This window comes from Aquarana catesbeiana, linkage group LG04 (genome assembly GCF_042186555.1).
Source record: "Aquarana catesbeiana isolate 2022-GZ linkage group LG04, ASM4218655v1, whole genome shotgun sequence".
NCBI classification, from domain to species: Eukaryota; Metazoa; Chordata; class Amphibia; order Anura; family Ranidae; genus Aquarana; species Aquarana catesbeiana.
The window spans coordinates 22006460-22024753 of record NC_133327.1 but is presented as its reverse complement, the minus strand read 5'-3'; positions in this window follow the sequence as shown (position 1 = coordinate 22024753).

The following is an 18294-nucleotide window of genomic DNA, read 5'->3' as shown; positions in this document are numbered from 1 at the left end:
GGGACCCCACGCCGTTTTTTTTTTTTTTTTGGCGCGGGGCTCCCCTTAAAATCCATACCAGACCTGAAGGGTCTGGTATGGAATTTAGGGGGACGCCCACGTCATTTTTTTTTTTTAATTTTGGTTCGGGGTTTCCCTGTGTTGAATTCCCATGCCGTTTTTATCAATGAACTTCTATGTGTATTGTCGGCAATGCAATAGCCGCGGGTAGTTTTACATGAAATTTTTCCTTCGAAATGTCATTTTGCTGTCAGACTGTTCTAAACACGGGAAACATGCGCCCCTTTACAGGCATACTATAGACACCCCCCAGGTACGAAATTTAAAGGAATATTACACTTTTATTGTTTGACTTTAAGCACTATTAAAATCACTGCTCCTGAAAAAACGGCAGTTTTTAAAACTTTTTTTTGCATTGATCCATGTCCCCTGGGGCAGGACCCAGGTCCCCAAACACTTTTTATGACAATAATTGGCATATTAGCCTTTAAAATTAGCACTTTTGATTATTCATGTTCGTGTCCCATAGACTTTAACGGTGTTCGCGTGTTCGAGCGAACTTTTTTCCTGTTCACATGTTCTGGTGCGAACCGAACAGGGGGGTGTTCGGCTCATCCCTATTGGCCAGACAGTTTGCCCATTGCCCTGTTCAGTGTCAGACACACCCATCTTCTGAAGACAAGGCTCTGCCTGCACCACAATGATCGTGTTATATATCCTTTTTCTAATAAGTTTGGTAAAAGCTCAGCAGATGTTTATCACCAAAACAGGTACTCAACAGACAGCCATCACTAAGATGGATGGCATCACCACATTTTGGTACAATTCATCCAACACACAAGTGGTTGCGTTTACCTTTGATTTCTGTAGTATAATACCCAGATATTGCAACAGATATGGACCAGGTTGGGCAAAGTGGGCTTGCATGGCGATTCGCCCGGATCAGATATACATATGTATAACGGATGATTATTGGGGACAAAACTGTGACCATTGGGGATCAGTGAGATGGAGTACCGGAGCAGGCTGGGGGTATCAACCACAGAGCACCTTAAAAAGGAAAGATCACATGGGGAAGCCCCTCATTAAGCGTATGTCCATCTGAAAGTCAGGGTGTAGTGATGACATAGACAGACTTGTCTTAAACATTGAGAATCCCACCCCTGGTGATGCGGGACTTTACTGGTTAGGCAGGTACCCATCGTATGGTATTCCGATAGCAAGATTTTACCTAAAAGACATGTATAATGTATCAAAACCAATAACAAATGCCCTTAAACCTTCCACCATTGCTGTAAAAGACATGATAGCAATGGCAAATCCAACCTTTGAAGAGATGATGGCAGCTGAAACCGGGTTCTCTGACATTAATATGTGGCTTGAGTGGATGAGATTTAGTGCAAACCAACATAACAGAAGTAACTGCTATGTTTATGGTAGTGCCAGGCCACACTTAGGGACAGTCCATCTCCAGATTCCACAAGACAGTGAGGAATGTTTCCTCAGCCTGTTCACTAATACATCCACCAATCACACTGCAATGACGTATCATCTATTATTCTTTGTGTATCAAACATTAGGACCGCCCTGCTATAAACAGTAAGTAACCGAGCTGAACACGTGTCAGAGTGTTTGCTTCCAGCGTGCATACACATTTACATTTTCTAATTAGAAACCATAGCAGATAACCTTAAACGTGATTGCAGTTCTTAACCATTACAGCCTTAGCTCCAATTTCATATGGGGAGGACACAAACCCAGAATAAAATACACACAATTAGCCTTGCCCAAGGAGGTATCAGTCTCTCAGACCTCCTAAATTATTATAAGGCAGTCCATCTGACCAGAATACTCGACTGGAACCTACATGCATCCTCAAAAGATTGGATGGGTCTGGAAGATTCATTTTCAAATTACACCTGGCATCAGTACCATGGATACTAGATTGCCATATCCCTCCAGAGCTTAAATCACACCCTCTCATCAGGCCAGCCACACAATACTTTAGCAAGATATGCAAACAATCCTCCCTCTCGATGGTACAAGGCCCATTATCTCCAATAAGAATGAACCCTGACTTCCCCCCAGGCATGACTGTTGACTTTTTAACACAACACTGGTCGGAGGAAAAGGTCCTAGCTCATCATTTCTTTGACCAAGGTAAACTCTACACAGCACCTCTCCTCTCTACACGATTGGACAGACCCCCGATACCGCCATGGACATACCTTTTAATTGCACAGTACCTAGGAACATTAGAAAGAAAATCCTAAACACTTCTGGTTCCGGTGCCGCATGGAGTAGCTGCATCTCCTCACAGCTCCCGCACTGAGGACACTAAACCGGCCTACAAAACCAGCCCAGCAGCCAAAAACCACCTTCGGCTACCTCGGGCACCTACACCTGCTATATGGACCGATTCGTTGAGGTCCTCGGCTCCGCTCCAACATGGCCCTGACAGCGCCGCCGGCCCAGCCACAAATCAAGGCCCCGGCTTCGGCCTACACGGACGCTCACACAGGCACGCAGCAGACGGCGGAGATGGAAGTAAGTGGAAGCACAGCTCCACACACATCTCATCAAGCATCCCCTGCCCAGCCACACTCTCAAGCCTCCTCTCCTCAAGCACCCCTCTCTCAGGCCTTCTCTATGTCAGCCACATCTCCACAGCTTTCCGGGGACCATAAAACAGAACGTATAGCACAAGCAGTGGCAGCCCTCCTGTCCCCCATGATATATGCATCAGTGGAAAAGGCTGTAAATGCGGGGATGAAACAGATAAAGGCCCAGCTAGGAGAACATAACACTAGGCTACACGAGCTAGAACATCGCCTATCAAACATGGAAGAAGAGATGTACCAAGCTCAAGCCACAGAACAAGCACAAGACAAGACAAATCAATATATAATCCAAAAACTTGACGATTTGGAAAACAGATCCAGAAGGAGCAACCTGCGATTCGTGGGGATACCCGAATCTCTTCAAGCATCTGCCTTAACGGACTTCTGCTCTCAACGCATCCCCGAGGCGCTAGGCCTAACAGGCCCCCGCACGGTGGAACGCGCCCACAGGATGGGGTCGTATAGTGAAAAACGCAAGAACCCTCGGCCCATCATAGCTAAATACCTGAACTATTCTGATAAGGCTCTAATCCTCCAAAAATTCAGACAAACCCGCTCGCTCCAGGTTGATGGTGTGAGGGTCCTGATTTTTGCCGACTACTCCATCGAAGTTTCAAGGAAATGCAAGGCCTTTCAACAGATCTGCTCTGAACTCTTTAAATAACAAATCAAATTCACTTTAGCCTTCCCGGCTACCCTATGCCTCAAGACACCCAGCGTGGACCAGCTCTCCTTCCAGGAACCCTCAGAAGCAGAAGCCTACATGCGGTCTTTGTTCCCCAACGCTCAACAGCACACCCCTTCAAAAGGCATTCCAATTAACCGCTCCCTGGATCAACGAAGCCCGCGCAAAGACTCTCCCAAGCGCTTCAGATCCTCGGTCTCGGACCAGCATCGATTTACTCCTCGCTGAACAGAGACCTGTATCCTACCTCTCTGGTCACACTAAATTTCGGACAGTAGATCTCTCTGTCCCCCCTCAGGTTCCTCCTACCTTCTTTCGCATGACAACACGTAATGTATAATGTTTTGTATACAGCTGTTTTTTCAATTTTCTAGGTTGTATCTTAGCAGTTACTTCTCTGAATATGTTCTTTTACCTCCTCCTGGCCTCACTGTGTACGGCTAACTGCATCCCTCCCCCCCTCTCCCCCAAAACTATGACCCCTTGGTGCCAACATAAACACCTGTCTCACTTCCAAGGGCTCTCTGGGGATCTACCGCAACTGTCCCGTTTTGGGAGTTGACCTACCCAGTGACTCCATGCGGAAAAAAGCGAAGTTTCCATGTTTGATTGTGATGCTCTCCTTTATGTTGCTCCCCCTATATGTTTTGCCCCCTCCCCCTCTTCCCTCTCTCCCCCAAGGCCCCCACCAAATCAAGTGCACTTTTATTCTATTTCACCTCCCATATAACAACATCACGCCCCCGGACACAGCTGGTACATTACCATACCACCCACACAATGTTAAACCAAACATATCAGCACATACCCCCTTTCAACCCCCCTAGTATGAAAATAATCTCATGGAACGTAAAGGGTCTCAGATCCCCCCAAAAGAGAATGAAAATCCTAAGGCATCTCAAATGGCTCAAAGCCAATATAGCACTACTACAGGAATCACACTTATCAGCCCCAGACTTCCATCGCATGAAGAAGCTCTGGGTAGGCACTGTTCTAGGCTCAGAGGCAGCAGGACGCAAAGCTGGCGTTCTCCTCCTCATACACAAAAACCTCCCTTGCACAGTTCTGTCTGCGAAAAACGGCACCCAGGGCCGTCTACTCATGGCTCATGTCAAAATAGGTTCCAAAGAGCTAGTAATAACTAACGTTTACTCACCCAACAATCCAGGCAGACAATTTTACACTGAACTAACCAGTTGGCTACTAGACAACACGCATCTCCCCCACTTGATCGGAGGAGATTTCAATGACACTCTCCATCAATTAGATGACAGGTCCTCTCCAAAAGGTCCAAAACAGGGCCCTAACCCCCCAGCCCCCTCCCTCTTTGCCAGCACCATGGACTCCATCCACCTTCAGGATTCATGGCGCCTCTCCCACCCGGCAGACAGGGAATTCACATTCTACTCTAATCCACACAACATATTTACTAGGATAGACTATCTCTTTGGCTCTGACAACCTTCTCCCTTTCCTCCAGAACTCCACTATTCACGACATAACCATTTCTGATCACGCCCCCATAGAGGTGACACTCGACAACCTAGACCTACCCCCAGACCCCAATATATGGCGAATCCCATCCTACCTCCATAATAACACTGACTTTCAACATTACATTTCTGACGCATGGACTGAATACTCCTCAAACAACGCCCCACACATACACGACCCCAACCTATTTTGGGATGCTGGTAAAGCATTCCTAAGGGGCCGTATCATATCCTATGCAACCTCCTTTAAACGTAACACACTAACTAAATACAAAGAGGCTAGCTCTCGCCTACATCAAGCACAACGAGAACTGTATACTAAAGACTTCCCAGCTGCACGCTCTGAATGGCAGGTAGCAAAAAGAGAATTTGACACTTGGGTAAACACCCTTGAAAAAACCAAGAAGGCCTATTTAGATGCTACATTCCATAAGTTTGGAAACAAAGCAGCAAAACTCCTATCCAGACTATGCAAAGGTCCATACCGCCCCACTCACATCACTTCTCTACGTGATAATATATGCGCCCTCCACGCCACTCTACTCCACTTTCAATTAACAAAGTCATGCAAAAATTCTACTCTACTCTTTATGCCCCAGATCCCATAGATGCACAAAAAGCACGCGCTTTTCTAGAAAAAATAACTATGCCCAAACTCTCTCCATCACAACTAGAAACCCTTAATGCACCTATCACTCTCCCTGAACTCTCGACAACCATCCGCAACCTAACTCTATCCAAGGCCCCAGGCCCAGATGGTTTCACCAGTGAATTTTACAAAACCCTACAACCCCTCCTAGAACCCACTCTTCTACAAGTATATCAGCATATATGAACAGGAGGTGCATACATACAATCGGGGAACCAGGCCATTATAAAACTGTTGGCAAAAAAGGGCAAAGACCCCCAGGAACCGGGTTCCTACAGGCCCATATCACTTCTCAACCTAGACGTGAAAATCCTAGCAAAAATCGTTGCCACTAGGCTAGCAGATATTATGCCCTCTCTAATCCACCCCACCCAATCAGGCTTTATTAAAGGAAGAACTGCCACCCTCAACATCCGCAAAGTCATGCTGACCCTCGAACATGCACTTCATCACCCGAACACTGATCATGCCATTATCACATTAGACGCGGAAAAAAGCCTTTGACAACGTCAGTTTCGACTGGTTAGCCATGACAATGACGGCTATGGGTTTTACTGGTCTATTCCACCATCTTATTACCGCCATGTACACAGCCCCGACAGCAAGGTTAGTGGTGGCAGGTCTTCTATCAGAAGAACTCCGCCTCCATAAGGGCACACGCCAAGGTTGCCCACTATCCCCGCTCCTCTTTAATATCGCACTAGAACCACTCTCCAGATATCTAACATTAATAGCCCACCCTACATGGCATAAAAATAGTCACACATCAATTACGTACCTCCCTATTTGCAGATGACGTCCTCATATTCTCAGCCAACCCTACCTCAGATATGCTAACCATAAAAAATGTATTCGATGAATTTCGCTTGTGCTCTGGTCTTCGTATCAACTACAGCAAAAGCGAAATTCTACCCATCGGTACCCACTCTACACCAAAATGGACCCAGCAATCAATCTTCCCTGTTGCTAAATCTCATATCACCTACTTGGGAATAAAAATAGGAAAACTCCCCTCTTCACTATACCACCTCAATTACCCTCCTTTATTGTCAAAAATAACAGGAACTAAATACCTGCATGGATCTGCCCCTCTCGCTTTTGGGAAGATGTCATTTAGTGAAAATGGTCAGTTTTGCAAGACTATTATACCCAATGCAAACTATCCCACTACTTCTCCACCATAAAGATGTGATTTCACTCAATAATACTATATCTAAATTCCTATGGCAAAACAAACGACCACGTATAGCTCTCAAAAAACTATATCTTCCCAGGCGCAAAGGGGGCATCAGTCTCCCCCATATCAGAATTTATAACATAGCATGTTTGCTTAGAACTAGTCTAGACTGGATAACGCAGTCCTCTCGTTACTCAAATTTCTCTTTGGAATCTGACATGGCCCACCCTTACTCACTAGTAGCCCTCTTACACTCCAGATGGAAGTCAGTCCCCCCTCCCTACCAACATAATCTCCTATTAAGGGATACAGCAGTGGCATGGAGAGAAGCACGGAAAATACTCAAGATATCCCCCTTTGTGTCGGTACACCTCCCGATTCAAGGAAATCCGGTTTTTCCGCCGGGTTTAGAGCACAAATCCTTCAAAATATGGGAACAGAAAGGCCTAACAAAATTCTCCTCTCTCTGCAACATATAGACGGGTCAACCATTACCCTTTGCCAGTATTGCGGAAACCTTCTCTCTATCCTCAACACATAACTTCTACTTTGGTCAATGCACCAGTTTTTTAAGGGAGGCATGCAAACAAGTCGACAAAAGGTTCCAAACAAACGTCACAGACCAAATGATCTCGAATAATTCATACAAAATCTCAGACATATATAAACCTCTCCTCAATAAGTCTTCTTTACCTCTCTCATCATCATCAATTAAAAACTGGAACAAAGACTTCCCTGATCCAAACCTAGTGGAAAAAATCCTGCAAGGGCTCAATGCTGTACAAAAGCTAACACCCAACGAAATATGGAGAGAAACACAATTGAAAATAGCCCACAGAGCATATATGCCTTTCCTATCGTCAAAAACTGACAAAAGCAAAGCCATCTGCCCACTATCTAACCACCAGAAACCATCCCTAGCTCATCGTTTTTGGGACTGCTCATATATCTCCACATTCTGGGAACAAGTTCTTGCCTACATATTTGAAGTGACCTTAATTAAACTACCCAAGGACCCTTTGCTTCTTATTTTCGGTCACTGGGACCCAATACTCCTGCCATGGTCCAAAACCGCCAACATCAGTGCTGGACTTACAAAGATCTCGAAAGATGCCACCTCACACAAAGGGTGGTCCTTGACTTGCCTCTTAATCGCAAGAAGAACCATCTTGAAAAACTGGATTTCACCTGTATGTCCCAATATCACTCAAGTCAAACGAGATCTTATGCATCTACTAATCTAAGACCGCCTAAACACGGATTTCAAACAGAAGAACTCCTCAGAACACTTCCACTCCAAATGGCACGCCTTTATGCTTTCATCTCTCTCACAGGAGGAAATAGCAAATTTCAGCCTATCCTCTTTTTCCTACTACGACTCCTCCCATCCGATGCCATCTCAAGAACACAATCAGAACACTATTCTAATCTCAGACACCAGCCAGCTCAATGTCAATGGGTTAAAATAAAATAAATTTGGACAATCATATACTGCATTATACCCTACCAACTGTCTTACGTTAACTAAGTGCCTCCCCCCCCACTCCCTACCTACCACCCCCCCCCCCCCCCTGGTTTTTGTTCTCTTCTCTGTATTATTGTTATCGCATAATTTTATATTCTCAGGGATTTTTCAAACAGATCCATCCAGGTATTAATTAATGATAGTCAATTATTGAAATGATACGATCTGATAAAACTTGTTTATTCAACTATCTCATATGGGTAAATACACTGGAAATCATCCCTTATTTAGACCTAAGTTTGTACCAAAGTACTCCTTTTATTTGTTGCCTTTGTACATGCCACAAAATCTGACTGTACACAATACTACATTGTTAATGTATTCTTTGAAAATCAAATAAAAACTTTTTGAAAAAAAAAAAAGAAAGAAAATCCTCATGCTCTAGACAGCTGACGCCTTTTGAACACCTCTGTTCCCAGTCGTCCCCCCAAACACACTTGATTTCTGTCACACATTCCCTTCTTTTCATGGACTGTCATCCCAACAACCCAGCGATGTGTAAAGTCTGGGAGAAAGACCTATCACTATCTCTAACACCAGTAGATTGGGGTAACATTTACCTCAACATCCACAAAGGGTCCATTAATGTATCAACTCAGGAAAACGGATACAAAGTCCAATCCCGTTGGTATCGCACACCTGAAGTACTACACAAATTCAACATAGCAATCTCAGATTCCTGCTGGAGATGCAATAAACAACCAGGCACATTGATTCACATTTGGTAGGAATGCCCACAAATCCAATCATTTTGTAAAGAAGTACATCACATAACCTCCCTTGTCACGTCATATAACTTGGAATGGGCACCAGCTCAATTTCTCACCATTCAAGTTTATCTTATCGCACCTACCACAAATCCCTGGCAATGCACATGGTAAATGCAAAACAGTGCATACCAATACATTGGAAATCCAAAACCATTCCGTCACTGAAAGAATGGTTCTGCAGAATCAAAAGAATTGCAGAGTTAAAGGAATTAATTCACATAGCACGGGACAAATTTGGCATAAAATGGGCATGCTGGAAACACTTCCAAACCACTCTCTCTTAAACTCTCCAACCAACCAAAACTGAATGTAAAATATACCGAAATCAGGAAACTAGACTTCCTACGATTTAAAAGCACCGTTCTCTCCTCACAACTCCATAGAAACCTACAGATCTCCGGGGGATAACCCCATGAGGAGGGAAGCAAGAGACGGTCAACCTTATTCCCAGAGGTAGTAGCCCTGTCCCCCATATCACCCACCCTTTCCTATAGGTCCCTCCCCACACACCCATGGAAAGCTCCCTTTCTTACTATCAAAAACCCCTAAGCACAGGCACACATAACCTCGCCCCCCCCCACACACACACACACTCTTTAGGTTACATTCCACTTACCCTCATACATTCCACACCCTTTTTTTTCCTCTTCATAACTAGTGAACCTAACAGGTTACCAGTAACTACATACCACATACTCATCATACCCGATCCTCTTCCTACACTTTGAGAACACCTACGCACACATAGAGATGACCTAGATGGTCAAGAAAGAAACCAACTGATTGAACTCTCACAATATTGGAATTGGTTTCTACATACAGGTGACACACCCACTTCTTCAGACCCTACCTTTGGATGACACAACGGTTACAATAAGTTACCACAACGTTATGGACTTGATTTAAATAACAGAACCATTATAACTGAAATGCTTTGATGTCTTGATATTGTAAATCAAAGTCTATATAGGCGCCTAGGATCGCTCCCTGTACCTTAATCTGTTATCCATGCTATTTCACTTATTGTGTATGTTCAATTATTCTGTACCCATGTTAACCTGTTTGTTTGACTAAGCAAATAAAAACCTTTGAGAACAAAAAAAAGTAAAGAGGGCTCAGAGGAGAGTGCAAGACATCTTAGAACATGCAAGGAAACCATTCATTATCCAACCAATGTCTAAACAGGAGTGACCAAAGAGATTTATCGGTTTCTTGATTGCCAGCATTGTTTTCACTACACTTAGGATGGTAGTTTCCACCACTACTTCCGCAGTTAATTCTATTTCCATAAAAACTTTACAGGCTGAAGTAAGAAATTTAAGAGAAAACATTGAATATTTATATCAGAAAATTGAAACGCAAAAGGCTAACATGGAAAAATTGGTGAAAGTGGTTAACAACGTTATAGTTACTACAAACTTATGCTTTGAATTGATTTCACGGTCTACGGACCTACAAAAAAGTCATGAGCAATTTAAAGATGAACTTTTGTTCTTAAAGTGGTGTTTCGGCTGAAATTATACTTTTTAAATAAAAATACCCCTATAATACACAAGCTTAATGTATTCTAGTAAAGTTAGTCTGTAAACTAAGGTCTGTTTTGTTAGTTTATAGCAGTAGTTTGTTATTTTATAAAATTACAGCAGGCCGTGGCCATCTTAAGTGTGGGCATCTGAAGCCAGACTATATTTCTTCCTGGATCTCATCCTTGCAGATCTCGCACATGCTCAGTGCAGCACAAGCAGTGTAATAGGTTTCAGGTCAGGTTTGCATAGCAACGGCAGTTTCAGAGGAAGTTGCTGCCCCTTCCCAGAAGGCATTGCAAACAGGAAATGATGTGATGGGCCGCGGCCAGGGAGAAGGAAGAGAAAAATGAATACAGCAGATATACAGTAGGTGCCGAGAAAAAAAATTAAAAAATATCCAATTTGTTTACAGTGCACTGTTTAGTGAGGGATGCTGAAGAGTTATAAAAGTGGGTGGAACTCCACTTTAAGAGATTCCATAATGTTACATACATTTTTTTAGATGAGGTACAAAATGGGATGAATGACTTACTTTATGGTCTTGTTCCATTTTTTGTTTCTCGAGATATGATAAAGAAAATATTGTTAGAATTAGGTGATGCGGCATTGGAAAAATTCCATGTTAACTTATCTTTTGAAATGGGAAGTGCTTTACCTTTATATATCGATTCAGAAAGAATGGAGATTTGTTTTCTATTGTCAATACCCTATATAGGTAATTGGAACATATTTCAGATGAAATAAATTCATAATGTTGGGACATACCAGGACAATTTTCACGTTAGGATACAGACTCCAGAGAAAACACGGGAAACATGCGCCACTTTATAGGCATGCTATAGACAACCCCCAGGTACAAAATTTAAAGGAATATTTCACTTTTATTGTTTCACTTTAAGCATTATTAAAATCACTGCTCCCATAAAAACGCCCATTTTTAAAATTTTTTTTACATTAATACATGTCACCTGGGACAGGACCCAGGTCTCCAAACACTTTTTATGACAATAACTTGCATATTAACCTTGAAAATTAGCACTTTAGATTTCTCCCATGGAATTTTAAAGGGTGTTCCGCGGCTTTTCGAATTTGCCGTGAACACCCCAAATTGTTTTTGCCACTTGCTCATAGTTAGAGCAACGTGAGAAATGACAGTTGCTTTTAATCGCAGATATCCATTGTTTATCCGTGAATACTTTGCCTAATTCTTTTTCCCATTTAAGTAGGGGGTGGATTTGACAAAAGTAGATTTGGAGTTGAGTATATCGTATATCAGAGATATGCCTCTCTCTTTTGTGTTGGTGGATTGCAGGTGCTTCCACAGTTGCGTGGATATTAGTGTGTGGGTGCGTTTCAATTGCTGATAAAATAAAGAGATCTGGGCGTATGTAAAGATCTCTGAGGATGGGATGTGATACATATATTGTATGTCTGTGAAAGGCAGCAGTTTGCCATTCATTGTGAGGTTTTCCAGATAATGGATATCTTTTCCTATCCATTGTGTTAGCGATATGTTCGGTATTAGCCATTTGAGAGATTCTAGTGGAATGGGAACATTGGTAGAAATTGAGGTGGGGATCTCTGCCTCATCTCAGATATGCCCATGTTTGGAATGTTGCTTGTATGGTAGGTGCTATATGAGGGGAGAGCGGTGAATTGAGAGATAGCCATGCATGTTCCAGTTGGAACCACAGTTTTGTATCTGTGTTTTCAAACCAGCCTCTGAGTTGGTCCAGTATCACTGCTGTGTAGTAGTCTTTTAAAACTGGTATACCCAAGCCTCCCGCTGCTTTGTGTTTCCTCTGTAAAATAGGGGGGCATCTAGCTCTACTTCCTGCCCATAAATATTTAGACAATTGTCTTTGCATAGGTGTAAAGAAGGATGTTGGTAAAGGAACCGGGAGTGCCCTAAAGTAGTACACAATTTTTGGGAGTAGTAACATTTTATACTCCGCTAGGTGTTAGATGAAGTGTTTTTGTATTCTGAATATTTCCTGTTGAATTGAGGAGATTAGTGGGACATAGTTGGCCCTATAGAGGTTGGATAGTGGGGAAGTCAGGTGAATTCCTAAATAAGTAATGGAATCAGTGGACCATGAGTATGGTAGATCGCGTTGTAGGGATGTTTTGGTGGTTTTGTCTATCGCTACAACTAAAATGCTTGACTTAGAGGCATTGACCTTATAGTAGGCCACTTCACTGAATGAGAGGAGTGTATCGTGAGCTGCCGGTAGGGAAATGGATGGGTTGGATATAGACAATATGACGTCATCTGCGAAAAGTGAGATTTTATGTGGTATGCCCCGGGAAAGGACGCCCTGAATTAGTGAGTGGGATCTGATTTTTTCCGTCAGGGGCTCCACATGACCATGGCAAAAATTAATGGTGACAGTGGGCAACCCTTCTGGTCCCATTGGTTATAGGGAAGTTTTTGGAGAACATGCCTTCTGTGAAAAGGTATGCAGAGTGGGAGGAATATAGTGCTAAAAAAGCTTTTTGGATTGGACCTATCAAATCAAACTTCTCTAAGACTCCGTGTAGGTACCCCAGTGTACTCTATCAAAGGCCTTCTCTGCGTCCAACGTGAGGAGCAGAGAAGGCCTTCTTGATTTTTCCGCCAGATGTATGAGGTTTATCATTCTCCTAGTTGCATCTGTAGCTTGGTGGCCAGACACAAATCCCACTTGATCGTAATTGATAAGTTTCGATAGCAGGTTTGACAGTCTGTTAGCAATTAATTTAGCATACAATTTGACGTCAACATTTAAAAGGGAAATTGGTCTAAAGTTCTGTGGTGCGTTAGGCTCTTTACCTGGTTTGGGCAAAGTGACTATTGTGGCCGAAAGCATTTCAGGTGGAAAGGAAGCTTTGGACATTGTGGCATCAAAGACCTGTTTTAGGTATGGGGATAGTACCGTGTTGAATAACTGATAATATTCGGATGAGTAGAAATCAGGTCCCGGCGACTTGTTGTAAGGAAAGCTTCTAATCAGTTTCTCTATTTCTGGGATTGTGAAGGGTTGATTTAGTGTGCCTAGATCTGTGAGAGTGTGGGTAAGTTTACTGACTTAAGGAAGTCAGATATCATATCATCCGTTGGCTGATGTGTATTGGGGTCATTTTTAAGGTTATAAAGCGATTCGTAATAGTAGATGAAGGCGTCTGCTATTTCTTTTGGATTGGAGACCATGTCCTCTGTTTTTGGGTTTTTCATGTGTGGGATTCTTTGTTTGGTTACCTTTTCCTTCAATTGATTGGCCAGCAGTTTCTCCGCCCTTATTCCCACAGCGGTAAGTGTGGGCTTTCAATGAGCAAAGGCGGCTATCCTGCTGGGATATCAAGTGTGTACATAGTTCTTGTCTAGTGAAAAACAGTAGTTCTCTGATTTTTTGTGTGGTGGATTGTTTGTTGAGGTTTTTTAAATGTTGAATTTGAGATATCAAGTCGTTGAGCCACTTTGTCCGCTGCTTTTTTATTTTTGCACTTAGTTGGATAAGCAAACCTCTAATATAGACCTTATGGGTGTTCCATAGCATGAAGGGATCATTGACCGAAGGGGCGTTAAGTTCAAAGAACTCCCTGAGGGCTCTGAGAATTAATTTAGTGTTTTTGGGTTGAGCAAGGGTGTAGATGTCATTGCGCCATCTATTCGCTCTGGTTTCAGTACAGCACTCCCCCACACCATGGAAATAGGTGCATGATCAGACCAGGTAATAACATGTATCTCTGATTTGACAATCTTTTGGAACATAAACTTATCAACCAGAAATAGAGCAATACGTGAGTACGTATGGTGCACATTGGAAAAAAACGTAAAGTCTTTTTCTGTGGAGTGATGGCATCTCCATACGTCAAACAATCCAGAGGAAGAGATAAACTGGGCTAGCATTGCCCTGCGTTGTTGAATTCGTGTGGAGCTTGAGAGACTCAATTCTTTATTTGGAATCGTATTAAAGTCCCCACACATTATCACATAACCTTGTCGTAAGGAAGATACTTTTTTTTCCAGATTTTTTTTTAAAAAGGGTAGCTGTTTTGTGTTTGGGAGGTAGAGGTTAACCAACGTGTATTTGACATTATTGATTTTGCAGATGAGAATTATACAGTATCTCACAAAAGTGAGTACACCCCTCACATTTTTGTAAATATTTCATTCTATCTTTTCATGTGACAACACTGAAGAAATGGCACTTTGCTACATTGTAAAGTAGTGAGTGTACAGCTTGCACAACAGTGTAAATTTGCTGTCCCCTCAAAATAACTCAACACACAGCCATTAATGTCTAAACCACTGGCAACAAAAGTGAGTACACCCCGAAGTGAAAATTTCCAAATTGGACCCAAAGTGTCAATCTTTTGTGTGGCCACCATTATTTTCCAGCACTGCCTTAACCCTCATGGGCATGGAGTTCAGCAGAGTTTAACAGGTTGCCACTGGAGTCCTCTTCCGCTCCTCCATGATGACATCACAGAGCTGGTGGATGTTAGAGACCGTGCGCTCTTCCACCTTCCATTTGAGGATGCCCCACAGATGCTCAATAGGGTTTAGGTCTGGAGACTAGGGATAAGCCGAACACCCCCCGGTTCAGTTCACACCAGAACCTACGAACGGACCGAAAGTTCACGCAAACTTTAGAACCCTATTAAAGTCTATGGGACTCGAACATTTGAAATCAAAAGTGCTAATTTTGAAGGTTAATATGCAAGTTATTGTCCTAAAAAGGGTTTGGGGAAACAGGTCCTGCCCCAGGGGACATGTATCAATGCAAAAAAAAGTTTTAAAAATGGACGTTTTTCGGGAGCAGTGATTTTAATGATGCTTAAAGTGAAAAAATAGGTGAAATATTCCTTTAAATATCATACCTGGGGGAGTCTATAGTATGCCTTTAAAGTGGCACATGTTTCCCATGCTTAGAACAGTCCCTGCACAAAATTACATTTGTAAAGGAATAAAAGTAATTTAAAACTGCTTGCGGCTTTAATGTAATGTCGGGTCCCGGCAATATGGATGAAAATCAGTGAGACAAATGGCATGGCTACCCCCCACCACCCAGTCTATTACCAGGCCCTCTGGGTCTTGTATGGATATTAAGGGGAACCCCGCACCCAAATTAAAAAAAGGAAAGGTGTGGGGCCCCCAGGCCCTATATACTCTGAACAGCAGTATACAGGCGGTGCAAACAAGACAGGGACTGTAGGTTTGTGGTTAAGTAGAATCTGTTTGTAATTTTGAACTGGTACATTTTTAAAGTGTAGCTCCAGCCAAAAAATCTATTTTTAAGCTTTTTGGAAAACATAGGGAAGGTTTATCACCCCTCTAACATTTGTTTTGCTGTCTGTGCACCTCTTCAGAAGATTTCACCTCACTTTCTGTCCCAATGACAAATGTTTTTTAAAAATTTGGGATTTTTAGTGAAACAAGGATTGGTGATAAAGCATCAGTGAAGAGGAGACACGCTTTTCCCATATTAACTCTTACAGGAGATAATTTCCCTTCCTAGGGGTAGATTTCATCTCACTTCCTGTTGTCTCCTTCCGTTTGCAAGTAGGAGTCGTTTGTAAGTTGGATGTTTGAAAGTAGGGGCCTGCCCTATATACTCTGCAGAAATTGGGGCCTTAGGTGTTGGTGTTGCCACAACATTGTAAGCCCTCACAGTTACTCTTGGTGGGCGCAGGAACGGGCCCTGCTGTGAAATATTAGATTAAGAATTGTAATTACATGCACCTGTTGAACAGGGGAAGAAAAATTGGGCCTTTGGTGGTGGTTGTGGTGTTGTCACAACACTGTAAGCCCTCACAGTTACTCTTGGTGGGCGCAGGAATGGGCCCTGCTGTGAAATATTAGATCAATAATTGTAATTACATGTCCCTGTTGAACAGGGGCAGAAAAATTGGGCCTTAGGCACTTGTGCCACAACACTGCAACCCCTCACAGATGCTATAGTTGGAGCGCAGGAATGAGCCCTGCTGCAATGTATTGCATCAAATATTGTAATTATAAGCCCCTGTTAAACAGGGGCTGAAAATTTGGGCCTTGGGCACTGGTGCTGGTGCCACAACACCGCAACCCCTCACAGATACTCTAGTTGGAGCACAGGAATGAGCCCTGCTGCAAAGTATTGTATCAAAAATTGTAATTACATGCCCCTGTTAAACAGGGGCAGAAAAATTGGGCCTTGGCCACTGGTGGCGGTGCCCAGAACCAAACATGTTCTTACAAACTATCAGCATGAAAATTGAGGAGGAAGAGGATTGTGACTCAGATTAACAGGATAGTCACTCAGCATCAGCATAGGCAGTCTTAAAGGGATCTGACATTAAAAAAAATCAATCGGTTACATCAGCATCAGGTGCTTGGTAGCTGGTGATCCAAGACTGATTCATTTTTATGAAGGTCAGCCGATCGACCGATTCGGTGGACAGGCACACAGTGTGACTGGTTACAAATCCTGCAGCAGCACTGAATGTGCTTTCCGAAAGAATGCTGGATGCAGGACAGGCCAGTAGCTCATTTGCATACTGTGCAAGCTCTGGCCAGTGATCCATCCTTAAGACCCAGTAACCCAGAGGATTTTCGGTGATCCTGCACCATGTGAATCAGACACTGGCGATGGTTGCTTGAACCGATCAGACCCTGGGGCTAAAAAATTGTCTGTATGCATCGGTCAGACAGCCACCTTCTCCACCGCTCCTTCTGTGACTGACCAAAGCCTCAGCAACACGTTGTCCAGAAGGACCAGGAAATTTTAAACTCCCAGGCTCTGGAAACGCGTTGCATAAACCTTTCTGCAAGGCCTCCCGAAGATGTTTCATCCTCTGCTCCCTCTGCGATGGCAAGATAAGGTCCGCGACCTTACCCTTGTAACGTGGATCAAGGAGGGTTGCCAGCCAGTAATCATCCCTCCCCTTGATACCACGAATACGAGGATCCTTCCGCAGGCTTTGCAGGGTCAGCGAGGCCATGCAGCATAGGTTTGCTGAGGCAGTCGGTCCAGAGTCCTCTGGGTCACTAAGGACAACATGATCCACAGCCACCTCCTCCCAGCCACGTACAAGTCCATGGGTTTCTTGGGACTGTAAATGATCCCTTGAAGACTGCTGCTGATGCTTAGTGCCAGGCTCCACCTCCATGCTGACACAATCCTCCTCCTCCTCATCCTCTTCCTGTGTAAGCGGCGTGCACGTGGGAACACTGGATAAAGGGGGCCTTGAGAGGTAAGGAAGTCCTCCTCTTCCTCCCTCTCTTCTGCCTCAATAGCCCTGTCCATTATTCCACGCAGCGTGTGCTCCAACAGGTGGACAAGAGGGACAGTGTCACTGATGCATGCACTGTCACTGCTCACCATCCTCGTGGCCTCCTCAAATGGTGACAGGACAGTGTATGCATCCCTGATCATAGCCCACTGGCGTGGGGAAAAAAACAAGGTCCCCTGACCCTGTCCTGGTGCCATAGTCACACAGGTACTCATTTATGGCCCTCTGCTGCATGTGCAGCCACTACAGCATGGCCAACTTTGAGTTCCACCTGGTGGGCATGTCACAGATTAGGCGGTTCTTGGGCAGGTTAAATTCCTTTTGGTGGTCAGCCAGCCGAGCACTGGCATTATATGCCCAGCGGAAATGCACACAGACTTTCCTGGCCTGCCTCAGGACATCCTGTAAGACCGGGTACCTGCCCAAGAACAGCTGCACCACCAAGTTAAGGATGTGAGCCAAATAGGGCACATGGGTCAGTTGTCCCTGTGGGAGGGTGGAGAGGAGGTTGGTGCCATTGTCGCAAACCACCATACCTGCCTTAAGCTGGCATGACGTCAACCACCTCTGAACCTGCTCCTGCAGAGCTGACAGA